Here is a 17,249-nt window from a genome sequence, read left to right as displayed (position 1 = left end):
TTCAGAAAGAAAACATTACTGGTTGACCTAGAATTCAAAACTCAGAAGAAACAAATTTTTTAAAATCAAAGTGCTTATTTAGTCTAGCATTGTGGCACACGCTAATAATTCCAGTTCTGGAGGGGCTACGCTAGGAGGGTCATGAGTTCAAGGACAGCCTGGACTATATAGTGAGAACCTACTTCCAAAAAGAAAGGAGAGGGGAAGGTAGGATTTGTCTACCTTGTACAAGGTCCTGGATTTGTTCCCCAACACCACAAAAAGAAAAATGTTACACAGTATGAAAGAAAAAGGTACCATATGGAAATATTCATTTACATACAGAAAAAGGTACACTGCAAATATATGATATAGGGTGGCTCAGTGGTAGAGCACTTGCCTTGCATGCTCGAGGCCCTGGGTTCGATTCCTCAGCACCACATAAGAAAAAAAGCCGGAAGTGGCGCTGTGGCTCAAGTGGTAGAGCGCTAGCCTTGAGCTGAAGAGCTGAGGGACAGCGCCCAGGCCCAGAGTTCAGGCCCCATGACCGGACCCCCCAAAAAAAAAATAATGTTCCTTTTATTCATAAAATCACTTTAAAAGTTAGTGTGCTATAGTATACTTATTTACATATATTTAACCAACCTTGCATCCCTGGAATAAAACAAACTTGATCATAGTTGTTGAATTTGGTTATTTTTATTTTATTCTTTATTATTTTGTTGATTGTGGGGCTTCAACTTTTGGTATGGGTGCTGTCCGTCAGCTCTTCAGCTCAAGGCGAGTGCTCTATCACTTGAGCCACAGCACCATACCGTATTTTTGGTGGTTAATTAGAGATAAGAGTCTCAAGAACTTTCCTGCCTGAGCTGGCTTTGCACCTCAATCCTCAGATCTCAGCCTCCTGAGTAGCTAAGATTACAGGCATGAGCCACCAGCACCTGGCAGCAAGCATTTTATTAAGGAGCTTTGTTTCTATATTCATCAAAGATACTGGTTTATAGTTCTCTTCCTGAGTTAGGTCTCTGCCCAGTTGTGGGGTGATTATAATGCTGGCTTCATAGAATGAGTTTGGTAGTGATCCTTCCCTTTTGATTTCATGGAAAAGTCTGAGGAGTATTGGTGTCAGTTCTTTAACAATTTGGTAGAATTCAGCTGGGAAGGTCAAAGGAGGGGCAGAGGAATGGAGACAGGAGAGGTGGGTGAATACAGTCATAGTCAATGTACATATGTGAAAATGAAACTAGGTAACTTGAGGGGATGAGTCAGGTGGGGATGAGTAGAGTTGGAAAAGATAAAAGGGGCAACATTGATCAAGATGCATTGGACACACAGACTGACTTGAATTGAAATACTTTGTAAAACTAAAGATAATAAAAAATAATTTTTAAAAAGTTTAAGCTGGACATCAGTGGCTCATGCCTGTAATCCTTGTTACTTAGGAGGCTGAGATCTGAGAATCATGGTTCAAAAAGCCAGTCTGAGCAGGAAAGTCAGTGAGACTTTTTTTTAAAATAAGTTTTTTTTATTGTGAAAATACTGTACAGAGGGGTTACAATTACACGAGCAAGGTAATGAGTACATTTCTTATCAAGCATTGTAGCTTCCTCCTTTGTTTTTCCCCTAACATCCCTTCCCTCCTATCTCCACAACTACACTCCCCCCTTCTCTCCTTCAGTGAGACGCTTATCTCCAATAAACCACTAGAAAACTGGACGTGGTGCTATGGCTCAAGTGGTAGAGCGCTTGCCTTGAGCTTAAGAGCTGAGGGACAGCGCCTAAGCCCAGAGTTCAAGCCCCACAACCAACAAAAAAAATGTAGCAAATGAAATGGTATCATAAATATCATTCAATCAAAAGAAGGCAGTAGGGCTGGGAATGTGACTTAGTGGAGAAGTACTTGCCTAGCATGCATGAAGCCCTGGGTTCGATTCCTCAGTACCACATAAACAGAAAAAGTCAGAAGTGGCGCTGTGGCTCAAATGGTAGAGTGATAGCCTTGGGCAAAAGAAGCTCAGGGACAGTACTCAGGCCCTGAGTTCAAGCCCCAGGATTGGCAAAAAAAAAAAAAAAGGTAGTATAAGAGAAAATAGGATTCAAAACACAGTCATAATATGGCAGAAATGAACCCAAGTAGATATACATAAGTCTAAACACCTAAACACTCCAATTTTTAAACAGCATGTATTTCTAGATTTCAAAAAGCCTAACTAGTTGTATGTACATGAGAGCCACTTTTTGTATGTGTTTGTGTATGTGTGTATACATATGCTGGTCTTAGGGCTTGAACTCAGGGCCTAGACACTGTACCTGGTCTTTTGTGCTCAAGTCTAACACTTGAACCACAGCTCCACTTCTGGCTTTTTGCTGATTAATTGGAGAGAGAAGTCTCACAGAATTTCCTGCAGAGTCTGGCCTCAAACCAAAATCCTCAGATCTCAGCCTCCTGAGTAGCTACAATTATAGCTACAAAAATACAGCCACTGAATATAAAATCTAACAACAAAGAACAAGATCAAGGGTGGAAAGATAATCTAAGGAATCATAGAAAACCTTGGCAAACACTTCATCAAGTAAGAGATTATATCCACAATATCTCAACAACAAAAATAAAAGTGGGCAAGGAATCAGAATAGACCCTTCTCAAGAGAAAATATACAAATAGCAAACTATATATAACAATGTTCAATATATAATCATGGAGATATAAATTAAAAAACCACAATGGAATATGATGTCATCTGTTAGAAAGACCATAATCAGCCCAGGCATTGGTGGCTCACACCTGTAATCCTAGTTATTCAAAAGGCTGAAACTCAGGATCATGGTTCGGGGTCAGTTTGGACAGGAAAATCTGTGAAACTCATCTCCAATTAACTTCCAAAAAAGACAGAAATGGAGCTATAGCTCAAGTGGTAGAGCACTAGCTTTGAGTAAAGATGCTCAGGGAGAGAACTCAAGCCAAGTTAAAGCCCTAGGACTGGAAGAAAATCAAAATACCAAAAAGCCAGAACTGGAGCTGTGGCTCAAGTAGTAGAAAGCCAGCCTTGAGTGAGAAAGCTAAGGGACAGCACCCAGTCACTGATTTCTTTTTCTTTTGTTTTGTTTTTGGGTTGGGTTGTGGGGCCTGAACTCTGGGCCTGGGCGCTGTCCCTCAGCTCTTCAGCTCAAAGCTAGCGCTCTACCACTTGAGCCACAGTGCCACTTCCGGCTTTTTTCTTTTTGTTTATGTGGTGCTGAGGAATCAAACCCAGGGCCTCAGGCATGCAAGGCAAGCGCTCTACCACTGAGCCACTTTCCCAGCCCCCCCAGTCACTGATTTCTAACTCTAAAACTGGTATGTGTCTCATACATACACACAAAGTAAGGTAGACCATAATAAAAAAGACAGCTGAGCACCAGTGGCTCACGCTTGTAATCCCAGCTACTCAGGAGGCTGAGATCTAAGGATTGCAGCTCAAAGCCAGCTCAGGCAGGAAAGGCTGTAAAACTCTCATCTCCAATAAACTACCAGAAAACCAGAAGTGGTGCTGTGGCTCAAGTGGTAGAGTGCTCGCCTTAAGCTGAAGAGCTGAGGGACAGTGCTCAGGCCCAGAGTTCAAGCCCCCATGACCGACAAAAAACAAAAATTAATCAAACAAAAACAAATGCTGAGTGTAGGGTGAAAACATAATACAGCCACTGTAGAAAAACATTGCCGAGATTTGTCAAAAAATTAAAAAGTAGAATTACTGTTATGATCCAGCTATCTTACTACTGGCCACATGCACACACCCACAAATTTAAGCATCATATTTAAACATCGTGTTTATTGAAAACTATTCGCAAAAGCCAAGTAATGGAATAACCTGAGGTGTCCATCAACTAATGTGATATACAGAGTATGGTTAGATAGGAAGAACTACTTCTAATCTTCTATGACACAGCATAACTATTGTATACAAGAATTTATGAATTATTAAAAAAATCACTAGACGTGTCCAAAAGTTCCTACCACATACAATGATAAATGTCTGAGATAGAAATGCTAATTACTTGGCTGGTAATAGGTGGCTCATGCCTGTGTCCTAGCTACTCAGGAGGCTAAGATCTGAGGATCAAACTAGCCAGGCAGGAAAGTCTCTGAGATTCTTATCTCCAATCAACCACTAGAAAACTGGAAGTGGAGCTGTGGCTCAAAGTGGTAGAGTACTAGCCTTGATCAAAAAAGCTCAGGGACAGCACCCAGGTTCTCAGTTCAAGCCCCATAACTGACAAAAATAAAAAAAAAAAATATGGGCTGGGAAGGTGGCTCAGTGGTAGAGCACTTGTCTTGCATGCATGAGGCCCTGGGTTCGATTCCCCAGTACCACATAAGCAAAAAGAAAAAAAGCCGGAAGTGACGCTGTGGCTCAAGTGGTAGAGCACTAGCCTTGAGCTGAAGAGCTGAGGGTCAGCACCCAGGCCCAGAGTTCAGGCCCCACAACCAGACCCCCCCCCAAAAAAAGAAAGAAAAAATAAATGCTAATTACCCTTATTTGATCATTATATATTATATACATGTATCAGTTATATGTATCCATAAATGCATACTTACATAACAACTAGAATGGACTGTGTACACAATGAAACATTATTCAGCCATCCAAAAGAATAGAATCCTCTCAATTTCAGTAACATGTGAGTTCTTAGAGGACATTGTTTTAAGATAAATAAGCCAAGCGCAAAATGCTAAATACCACATATTTTTCTCATATGTAGAATCTTCATTTATAGAAGCTCATGATGATAGAAAGAACAAGAAGAGGAAAGACAAAAGGAGGGCCACCTAAGACTTGAATGATTACAGTTTGAAAACAGCCTATGGATAAAAGTCCAAATGACTGTCTTTGATTAACCAGCAAAAAATGCTTGACTTGAGCTTGTCTGAGTAAGCAAATCTAAATAGAGCGTGAGTCCCAAGTTCAATCTCAATACCAAACACTCCCCCCACCCCCGCAAAAAAAGAGGAGGAGGTTATATAATAAGTACCAACATATAGTTACATAGGAGAAAAAAATTGCACAATAAAGTACAAAACAAAGTTTGTAACAGCTTATTATTATTATTATATGCTGTATAAAGAATGAGGAGTCCTCCAGGTGCTGGTGGTTCATGCCTGTAATCCTAGCTACTCAAAGAGTCTGATATCTGAGGATCCCAGTTCAAAGTCAAGTCTGGGCAGGAAAATCCATGAAACTCTATCTCCAAACAAACCATGTAAATGGACCCATAACGAGCAATGAGATGGAGGAAGTAATAGTCTTACAACAAGGAAAAGCCCAGATCCCAATGAATTCACAACTGAATTCTACAAGACCTTTAAAGATGAACTAACACCAATAGTATTCAAACTTTTTCATGAAATAGAAATGGATCACTGCCAAACATTTTATGAAGAAAGCATTACATAAAACAAGGTAGGGACCCAATGAAAGAAGAGAACTATGGACCAATGTCTCTGATGAACATAGATGCAAAGCTCCTTAATAAAATACTTGCCAACATAATTCAACAGTTAATCAGAAAAATTATGATCCAGTGGGTTTTGTCCCAGAGATGCAAGGCTGGTTTAATATACATAAATCAATAAAGATAATATACCACATTAACAGAACTAAAGACAAGAATCACATGTTCATCTCAATAGCCGAAAAATCCTTTAACAAAATCCAACATCTGTTCTTAAAATTCTGGAGAAGCCAGGAATAGAAGGAACATAATTCAACATAATAAATGCTATATATGACAGACCAACAGCCAATATACTAAATGGTGAAAAACTAAAACCATTTCCTCCAAAATCAGAAACAAGGCAAGAATATCTACTCTTTTTATTCCTTTTTAACATAATACTAGAATTCCTAATCAGAACAATAAGACAAGAGAAAGACATAAAGGGATCCAAATATGGAAAGAAATCAAACTATCCCTGTTTGCAGATGACATAATCCTATATCTAAAGAACCCTAAAGACTCTTCTGGAGCTGGTCAATAACTTTGGCAAAGTACAGGATTCACGATTAACCCACAAAAAATCAGTAGCTTTTCTGTATACCAACCATGTGCAGACAGAGGGGGGATCAGAAAAAGAATTTCATTTGTAATAGCCTCCAAGAGAAAAATTAGGAATAAACCTAACCAAGGAAGGGAAAACTATAATATTCTGAAGAAAACAACTAAAAAGACACCAGGCAATGCAAAGACTTCTCTTAATGGATCAAAAGAATTCCTATCAGGAAAATGGCATGCAGCCAAAGGCAATTTACAAATTCAGTGCAATATCCATCAAAATCGCAGTGTCATTCTTCACTGAAGTAGAGAAAAAGTTCTTAGGAACCACAAGACACCCAAATAGTAAAAGAACAGCTGGACAAAAAAGGCAATAACAGATGCATCACAATTCACTAACAAAAACAGCTTGGTACTGGCATAAAAGCAGGGCTGAAGACCAATGGAATAGACTAGAAGACCCAGAAATAGTCATACACTTATTAAAATACTTACTAATATTTGATAAGAGAAATATATGTTAGAAAGACGACAGTCTCTTTAACAGATGGTGGTGGGAAAACTGGACATCCACATGTAGAAGACTGAAATTGGATTCTTGTCGGTCACCTTGTGTTATCAATTCAAAATGTACTAAAGACCTCAAAGTCATACCTGAACCATTGAAACTAATATAAAGAGTAGGAGAAACTTATTGGAATAGGCAGAAATTTTCTGAAGAGAGTTCCAGGGTATCAGCAAATAGGAAAGAGACTTGACAAATGGGATTGTATCAAATTAAAAAGTTTCTGCATAGCAAAGAACATGGTTATTAAGATAAAAAGACAGCCAACAGACTGTATACATTGAAAAGGGCCTAATACACAAAATACTCAAACTGCTCAAGAAACAAACCCAACCAATGAATAACCCAATCACTAAATGGGAAAAGGAGCTAAATAGAGACTTCTTAAAAGAATGGACAGGCTGGGAAGGTAGCTCAGTGGTAGAGTGCTTGCCTTGAATGCATGAGGCCCTGGGTTCGATTCTTTAGCACCACATAAGCAGAAAAAGCTGGAAGTGGTGCTGTGGCTCAAGTGGTAGGGTGCTGGCCTTGAGCTGAAGAGCTGAGGGACAGCACCCAGGCCCAGAGTTCAGGCCCCATGACCAGCAAAAAAAAAAAAAAAAAAAAAAAAAAAAAAGAAGAAGAAGAATGGACAGTAAACACATGAGAAAATTCTCAAGACCCCCCCCCCCCAAAGGAAATGAAAATCAACACAACATTTAGATTCCGTCTCACCCCAGTAAGATTGGCATCAATGTTGGGGGAAAGGAACCCTATGATACTGGGGAATGTAAACTAGTACAATCACTCTGGAATGAAGTTTTAAGATTCCTTTAAAAAAAAAAAACTAAACATACAATCCAGCCATACTAGACTTAGGCATCCAGCCAGAGCATCACAAGTCAGGATATGGTAAAGACACTTGCACAGCCATGTTCACTGCTGACTACTCACAATAGCTAAGTTGTAGAACCAGCTCAGATACCCTAAAACAAAAGAGTGGAGCAAGAAAATATGGGACATATATACAATAGAATTTTGCTCATCCATTAGAATAATAACATTATATCATTTGAAGGAAAATGGATGGACCTAGAACAAATCACAGTAAGTGAAGTCAGGCAGGCTCAGAGAGCCAAATGGCACCTATTTCATATGTAGACAGCTAGGTCTAAAATATAAGCATACATGATAACATATACAGAGTTTAATGCATGCATACAAAACAAATTAAAGGATAGTGTACGTAGGGGAGAAATCCAAAGGCATAACTCCTCTGAACAATTAACATACTGTTTATCAAAATGAATACTAGGAAGCAACAAGTTTTTTTGCAGGGAGACCAAGAGGAAGAACAGGAATGAAGGGAGGAAGGGTAAGCAAATGTTGTCATTATATTCAATATACATTACATAAAAACTGAATTATGTAACTTGATAGGGATGAGAGGAGGAAAGTGGGGAGACTGACAGAAGAGGTCAAGAAGTATTGTACTCACAACCTGACTTAATGGAATAACCTGTTTGTACACCTACTTAATAACTTTAAAAGTTAAAAAAAAGGAAACAAAGCCAGCACAAGTTTTAGATAGGCACCGGTGCATGCCTGTATTCACAGCTACTTGGGAGGCTGAAGTAGGAGATTTGTAAATTCAAGCCCAGCCTAGGCAACATAACAAAACTTTGCTTCAGAAAAACAAAAAACAAAACAAAACAAACACCTTCCACACCACACTAAATCCCACGTTAAGAAGTCTGAACCCTTGGGGCTGGGAAGGTGGCTCAGTGGTAGAGCGCTTGCCTTGCATGCCTGAGGCCCTGGGTGCGATTCCTCAGCACCACATAAGCAAAAAGAAAAAAGCCGGAAGTGGTGCTGTGGCTCAAGTGGTAGAGCGCTAGACTTGAGCTGAAGAGCTGAGGGACAGCGCCCAGGCCCAGAGTTCAGGCCCCACGACCGGACCCAAAAAAAAAAAGAAGTCTGAACCCTACAGAGGCTAATCATTTTCAATCAAGTGTCATCTTAGTTTCTTAATAGGCTTTATATCTCTTTGCTTTACACTGGACCTCTACTTCAGCTTTTCACTTATTAACTGGAGAAAAGAGTCTCATGGACTTTCCTGCCTGGGTTGGCTTTGAACTGAGATCCTCAGATCTCAGCCTCCTGAGTAGCTAGGATTATAGGCATGAGCCACCCCACCTGAACTTATGCCCATCTTTTAACATAAGACCCAAATTCCTTAAATCCAGTATGTACAATTTCTAGATTAGAGCCCAGCACAATAGTTATAACAAAAATAAGTAAAAATACAGTGATATAGGATTTCACATCTGGTGTAAAGAATGTCTGGCCTGACAAATCCTGTGGTTCACAAAGGGACAGATGCTGTCTTTCTCTATGGCTGGTCTCCCTGCATGTCTAATTATGTATAGTCTACTAATGATTTGATAAATATCCAAATTGTTCCACCCCTGGCATATATCCTCCACACCTCACTGGGAATACTTTCAACCACCTCTAGGTTATTGTAATACCTAACACATTATGAATGTCACAGTAATAGTTGCTACATGTAATAGTTGCTACAAGACAAAAATATGTACATGTTCACTACAGACACATTTTTTTCTGGATATTTTCAACAGATAATTGATTGAGTTGTAGATACAAATTCCCAGGAAAAAAGTAAATGTAACAGCAGAACAATTCTGAAAAACAGTGGATTCCTAGGATCCAACACAAAGCTCTAAAATCAAGACATTAGAGAAGTGGCAAAAGGATAAACTATTGACAAAGGTATCATTAAGTGAAGAAAAAATAGTTTTTATTTAAAATAATCATCTGTAAATAAATACATTCAATTCACAATTCTATACTTTTTACAAAAAATAAACTTGAAGTGGGCATGGTGGCACATTCTTTTAATCCAAGCAGAAGGATAACAGGTTTGAGACCAGCCTAGGCTCTCAGATGCTGTCTATAAATAAATTAATTAATAAGATAAATTATAAAACCAATGTGAATGCTTGTGTCTAATAATTGTCATCCTAGTTACTCAGTTGGCTGATGATTGAGGTACAAAGCCAGCCAAGGGATTCTTATCACCAATTAAACAGCAAAATGCCCAAGTAGAGTTGTGGCTTAAGTGGTAGAGTGCCAACCTTGAGTAAAAAAGCCAAGAAAGAGTGCAAGGGCCTGAGTTCAAGCCCCAGAACTAGCTCACACACACACAAAACAAAAACCTTTATATCAACCATTCAGTAGATCTGAAAGATAATGATCTAGAAATTTCACAAATAGAGCTAAAAGACCTACTGATTAAAATGATCAATGAAAAAATAAAAAAACCTATACAAGACATTTCTTAACATAACAAGATTAATCAAAGAATTAATGGAAGAATTCATAGAGAACCCAAAAAGTTGGCAAATGAGTCCAATTATTATTAATATATGTCTAAGATAATCTTATCAGATGAGCAGAAAAGCTCAAAAGCTATGTACATATGACCATATAAGATGATGCTAAGTGAAATGAACCCCAAGATATGGAACACAAGAGGTTTTTCTTTGTTGGTTTTTTTTGTTGTTTTTTATCTTTTGTGCTGTTGTTTAATTAATTATTTATTTTTGGGTCCAGTCGTGGGGCCTGAACTCTGGGCCTGGGCACTATCCCTCAGCTCTTCAGCTCAAGGCTAACACTCTACCAGTTGAGCCACAGCACCACTTCCGGCTTTTTTCTTTTTGCTTATGTGGTGCTGAGGAATCGAACCCAGGGCCTCATGCATGCAAGGCAAGCGCTCTACCACTGAGCCACCTTCCCAGCCCATGTTGTTGTTTTTAATGACTTTTATTTTGTTTCTTTTGTATGTTCTTCCCTCTATGGTATATCCCTGTGGTCACTGTATTTGATTTTGGTACCTTGCACCTTGTATATACATTTATCTAATTTGGGGAGGGGAAGGGAATAAACTGCTGAAACCAGGACACAGGATGCCCCATTGCAACAATGATACTCACAAGACACTATGTTGGAAATGAACCTTACAACTTTGGGGGGAAGGGAGAAGGGAGAGGTAGTGGGAGAAAAACAAAGGAGGGGTAACAATACGTGACAAGAAATGTACTCATTACCTTACTGATGTAACTGTAACCTCTCTGTACAGCATCTTTACAAGAAAATAAATTTTTAAAAAAGAAAAACAGCTACTCATTTGAAAGAGATGCAAGAAGGCACAGATAAATCAATGAAGAAGCCAACTTAAGATCTTAAAAAAGACTTTAGTAGAAACCCCCAAAATAACCAAAATGAAGATAGAGAAATAAAAATAACAAAGTAGAAAACCTCTCTAGTAGAAGAGATGACTTGGAAGATAGCCTTAGGGTTTGAAGAAAGAATAGATACAATAGAGAGGAGGTAACCATACCAAAAAAATTCAAGCAACAGACCTCAACCAGAAAAAAAAAACAAACAAACTAATTTGTGGTGATAAGTATTGAGGAAGGAGAAGAGCAGACAACTAAGGGTATAAGAAATATATTTAACAGAATTATGACAGATAATTTCTCAAACATTCAAAAAGAAAACCTATCTAGATTGGAACACCCAACAGACCAGACCAGAAAAGAACCTCCCACTGTCACATTGTGATCTCAACTAGTTCAGTAGAAAACTAGGAGAGAATACTCAAAGCTGTGAGACAGGAACGACTGACTACCTATAAAGGAAAACCAGTCAGAATAATTGCAGATTTCTCAACTGAAACCCAAAAAGCAAGGAGGGTTTGGCAGGATGTTTACCAAGCATTTAATGTAAACAAATATCAACCCAAAATACTGTATTCACCCAAGCTTCCATTTATAACTGAAGGGCAAATAAAAACATTCCATGATAAACTAAAACAATTTACCACCACCAAACCAGCATTACAGAGGATGCTCAAAGATGTCCTACAAACAGCACAGCAGCAGGAACACAAAATAGAGCAAATAGACCCTACGAGATGAGCAAATAGATATAGTAAAAGACACAACCCCTAAAAAGGGAAGGTTAAGCCGGGCGCTGGTGGCTCACGCCTGTAATCCTAGCTACTCAGGAGGCTGAGATCTGAGGATCGCGGTTCAAAGCCAGCCCGGGCAGGAGAGACCGTGAGACTCCTATCTCCAATAAACCACCAGAAAACCGGAAGTGGCACTGTAGCTCAAGTGGTAGAGCGCTCGCCTTGAGCTGAAGAGCTGAGGGACAGCGCCCAGGCCCAGAGTTCAAGTCCCATGACCGACAAAAAAAAAAAAAAAAGCGAAGGTTAACATGACAGGCCCTATCGTATAACTCTCAGTACCAACACTTAATATTAATGGGCTCCGTTCTCCAATCACAGCACATAGGTTGGCTGGTTGGATCAAAAGGCATGACCCATCCATCCTCTGCCTCCAGGAGACACATTTAACTGACAAAAATAAATACGTACTTATGGTAAAAGGCTGGAACAAAGTTTTTCAAGCAAATTACCCTCATAAACAGACTGGAGTAGCAATACTATCTTCAGATAAAACAGACTTCAAATTAGTAAAAAGAGACAAAGAAGGACACTACATATAAATAAAGGCAACTCTCCATCAGGAGAATATAACAATTCACAGTATGCACCAAATACTGGAGTTCCCACTTTTATCAAACAAATACTACTTGATTGAAAAACACAGAGATCCAAACACATTGATCATTGGTGACTTTAACACATCATTTACACCTCTGGATAAATCAACCAGGCAAAGCTTCATCAAAGAATCTTCAAAACTAAATAGCTGCATTGGCCAGCAATAGCTAATAGACATCTTTCAACCAGCAGCATCACAATATAAGTTCTTCTCAGCAGCCGAACAGTCCCTAAAATAGACCATATTCTAGGTCACAAAACAAATTTCTGTAAATTCAAGAAAGTCAAACTCCTCCTTATATCCTGTCAGACCACAACAGAATAACATTAGCGCTCAACAATAATGGCCATCACAGAAAGTACTCAAATTCATGGAAGCTGTGTAATACATTGCTGAATGATCAATGGGTCATAAAAGAGAGAAGGGAAGTTTAAACATCTCTGGAATTCAGTATAAATGAATACACAAAATACTAGCTCCTACAGGACACAACAAAAGCAGTACAAAGAAGAAAGTTTATAGTTATGAGGGCCTACATCAATTAGACAAAATCTCAAATCAATACTCTGATGTGCCTCAGGCTCTTAGAAAAATGAACAAGCCAAACCCCACACCAGAAGATTTAAAGAAATAATAAAATTAGAGAGAAATAAGTGAATTAGAGACTGAAAAAAATGTGAATAATCAACAAAACAAAATGTTGGTTCTTTGAAAAAAATTAACAAAATGGACAGGATTTTAGCAAACCTAAGAAGATAAATCACCCAAATAAAATTAGAGCACACTGGGAACATTACAACAGAAACAAGCAAAATCGGAATAAGGGAATAAATACTTTGCAAACTTTTATGCCAATAAATTGAAGAATCTGACAGAAATGCATGCATTCCTGAGACCATCAATATATCTAAACTAAGCCAAGAAGATATAAACCAATTAAATAAACCCATAACAATGCAATGAAGTTGAAAGGGCAATAAAAATCTCCCATCCAAGAAAAACCCAGGACCTAATGGATTTACAGCCAAATTCTGTAAGGCCTGCAAAGGTGAACACCAGTACTCCTCAAACTCTTCAATAAAATAGAATGGGAAGGGGCTGGGAATGTGGCTCAGTGGTAGAGTGCTTGCTTAGCATGCATGAGGCCCTGTGTTCGATTCCTCAGCACTACATACACAGAAAAAGCCAGAAATGCAACTGTGGCTCAAGTGTTAGAGCACTAGCCTTGAGCTGAAGAGCTGAGCACCCAGGCCCAGAGTTCAGGCCCCACAACTGACAAAAATAAATAAATAAAAATAAAAATAAAATAGAAAGGGAAGAATCACTACCAAATACATTCTTTGAAGCCAGCATTACATGCATCCCCAAATCAGATAGGGACCCATAAAGGAAAGAACTATAGACCAATCTTTTGAGGAACATAGATGTAAAACTTCTCAATATGATTCTGGCTAACCGAATTCAATAAGTAACAAAAAAAATCATACACTACAATCAAACATGATTCATACCAGGGATGCAAAGCTTGTTCAATACATGTAAATCAATAAATATAATGCAACACATCAACATAAGTAAGGTAAAAAACCCACATGATTTTCTCAATAGATGCAGAAAAGGCTTTTGGCAAGATCCAGTGACCTTTATGATAAAAAGTCTGGAGAAGCTAGGAGTACATGGAACATTCCTCAATGTAATAAAGACTGTATATGACAAACCTACGGCCAACATTATACTTAATGATGAAAAACTAAAACCATTCCCTAGAATGAGACAAGGATGTTCATACTCTCCACTGCTCTTCAATATAGTACTGGAATTCCTAGCAAGAGCAATGTTGCAAGAGATAAATATAAAGAGCATCCAAATAGGGAAGGAAGAAGTAAAACTATCCTTTTTACATTTAATGTGATCTTGCACTTAAAGCACCCTACTGACTCCTTCCTCAAGCTACTGGAGCTTATGCAAAACTTCAGTAAAGTAGCAGGGTACAAAAATCAACCTACAAAAATCAGTTGTTTTTCTGTACACTAACAAGAAGATTGAAATTGGAATCAGGAAAGCTCCATTTGCAGTAACCTAGAAAAAAACCTGAAGAACTAACTTAACCAAAGATGTGAAGGACTCCTACATTGAAAACTTTAAAAAATTAAAGAAGGAATTTAAAGAAGACTTAAAGAAAATGGAAAGACCCTCCATGCTTCTGGATTAGAAGAATTAACATCATGAAAATGGTAATACTGCTCAAAGCAACCTACAAATTCAATGCAATACCCATCAAAATCCCAACATCATTCTTCAATGAGATAGAAAAAGCAATCCAAAAGTTCATATAGAACAACATAAGACCCCAAACAGCAAAAGCAATCCTTAACAGACAGAATATTGCTGGAGGAATAATAATGCCAAACTTCAAACTCTATCACAGAGCCATAGTAATGAAAACAGCTTGGAATGGCACAAAAGCAGGCCTGAAGACCAACTGACAGAAAAGAAGACCCCAAAATAAACCCACAGACCTACAGTCATTTAATATTTTATAAGAAAGCCAAAAACATAGGCTGGAAGACAGTCTCTTCAACAAATGGTACTAGCAAAACTGGACGTCCATGTGCAGAAAACTGAAACCAGATCTTTATATATCACCTTCCACCAGTATCAACTAAAACTGAATTAAAGAACTCAATGTAGAGGGAAGAGATGACACTGTGTGAAAGGAAATGTACTTACTACCTGACATGGAAATGTAACCTCAATGTATATCACCTCTAAAATAACAATAAAGTAAATTACTTTTTAAAGAAGACTCAATATAAGACCTGAAACCATGAAACTATTATAGAAGAGAGTGGGTTCCTGAGCACAGGTAGAAACTTTCTGATTAAAGAACCAGAAACACAGCTAATCAAAGAAAGATTGAATAAATGGGACTACATCAACCCAAAAAAGTTCTGCATGGCAAAGAATATAGCCAACAAGCTAAAAAGACAGCCTACGTAATGGGAGCATGTTTTTGTCTGCCACACAGACAATGGCTTAATATCCAGAATACATAGAGAACTGAAAAGAAATTAAACTCCCCATAACCAACAACCCAATTTATAGACTAATGACAGTCTTCTCTGAATTAGTAGTAATGGTCAATAGATACATGAAGAAATGCTTAATATCTCTGCCCATAAAGGGAATGTAAGTCAAAATAACATTGAGATTCCACCTCACCCCAGCTAGAATGGCCATTATCAAAAAAACTAACAATTACATATACTGACTAGAAATCAACCGGGAAGTCTAATATACTTTTGGTTTAACCACTCGGGTGAAAGCAGTGTGGAGGTTTCTCAAAAAACTAAACATAGAACTACCCTATGGCCCAGCAATTTCACTCCTGGGCATTTACCCAAAAGATTACAAACCAGGATATATTAAAGCCACCAGCACAACCATGTTTCTTGTAGCACTATTAACCATAGCCAAGGTATTGAAGCAGCCCAGATGCCCCTAAATGGACAAATGGATCAAGAAAATTTTATACATACATACACAGAAAATTTTACTTATCCATTAGAAAGAATATTGTAAAGAAATGGAAAGACTTGGAAAAAATTATGTTAAGTGAGGTAAGTCAGGTACAAAGAGACAAAGGATCCATGTTTTTCCTTATATGTGGAAGCTAGATTTAGTTTACAAACTCATAAGTAAATAAGTTGGTTAGTATGTGATTGAATACAAATGTATTAACTGAAATGCAGTAAATCCAAGGAAGATATATATAGTATACATATATGTGTATTGTGTGTCTGTGTATATATATGTATATACATATATATATAGAGAGAGAGAGAGAGAATATAATTTCTTAGTAAGCCAAAATAAAAGTTGAGAAAAATGAAACACCAGGAATTGAGTAGTTGAAAAAGGTGGGGTGGGGTCAAGGGGAAATGATGAGGGTATCACAGTGGGCAAAAAGTAAGACCCTGTTTAGACAAGAATTAAATGTAGTGGTGTACAGGAACCCTGGATAAAAAGAGCTAAAGGCATAGCTCAAGTGGTAGAGCACCTTGTGCCTAATGAGCACAAGGTCTTATGTTCAATCCCCCCTCAAACAAAAAAAAGCTAGTGAAGGAAAGTAAAATAAAAAAATACAAAAGAAAGCAAGATAAAAATTGTAAAAGAGGCTGGTAAGGTGGCTCAGTGGTAGAGCGCTTGCCTTGCATGCCTGAGGCCCTGGATTCGATTCCTCAGCACCACATAAGCAAAAAAAAAAAAAAAAAAAAAAGCCAGAAGTGGTGCTGTGGCTCAAGTGGTAGAGTGCTAGCCTTGAGCTAAAGAGCTGAGGGACAGCGCCCAGGCCCAGAGTTCAAGCCCCACAACCGACAAGACAAACAAAAAACCTACATGTAAGAGGAGATCAATAAATTGTTTCCTTCCACAGCTCTCATTTTCCCACTCATACATCCAACCGCCTACTGAAATCTCCGCTTGGATTTCTCATAGACACCTCAAAATTAACACACCCAAAATGGAACCCCTGACGCTCTCTCCCAAAAGCTCAATACAGGACACCATGTTTCACCTGGCTGGGTAAAGTCCAAGAGGCGCCATAAAGGCCACACCAAGGGAAGTGGAAGCCTTCACACCTGCAGGGACTTGAGGACAGATCCTTTGCGTTAGGAGGGCACCCAGGAAGTCCCCCAACCTCCCTCAGGCTGCAGGCCAGCCCTACCTGGATAGAAGCCCTCCACCCCTCGAGCTGTGGGGTTCACACAGCGATCTGTGGAGTTTACACAGCAAGACTCACCAGAAGTCGTCGTTGAGGGTCTTGTGTCAGCGTGCCACAGGCTTAGCTGTGTGGGTTTAGTAATTCCAACGCAACTTCCTGTTTCCGGTACGGTTGAGGAGGGGCACCGACGCCTTTCTTATGGCGACTTCACAGTCCCATACACAAATGTGGGGTTCACATCTGAGAAGACCAGCATCTCAGAGTTGGCGTGCTCAGGGCTGAAGTCCTGCAGCCAGTGTCTGGGCGTGGCCTGGACATG

General features: G+C 38.9%; 1 protein-coding gene across 4 annotated transcripts in view; it reads right to left on the bottom strand.

Moving 5' to 3' along the window:
* Gdpd4 (glycerophosphodiester phosphodiesterase domain containing 4) overlaps window positions 1-17,249 on the bottom strand; it is a 119,142-nt gene extending 101,893 nt beyond the window's left edge. For 2 of the 4 annotated variants that reach the window (XM_070034945.1, XM_070034947.1), the window contains exon 1: window positions 17,009-17,248. The gene's annotated coding sequence lies outside the window, so the exon portion shown is untranslated. Of the gene's footprint in view, window positions 1-16,933 lie in introns of all 4 variants that reach the window. The other 2 variants (XM_070034948.1, XM_070034946.1) reach the window with 2 other exon arrangements.

The sequence above is a fragment of the Dipodomys merriami genome, unplaced genomic scaffold, assembly GCF_024711535.1.
Source record: "Dipodomys merriami isolate MVZ:Mamm:240054 unplaced genomic scaffold, mDipMer1.0.p SCAF_25, whole genome shotgun sequence".
Classification (NCBI taxonomy): Eukaryota; Metazoa; Chordata; class Mammalia; order Rodentia; family Heteromyidae; genus Dipodomys; species Dipodomys merriami.
Note: the sequence above shows the minus strand (reverse complement) of the source record. Positions and strands in the feature narration are given on the sequence as shown.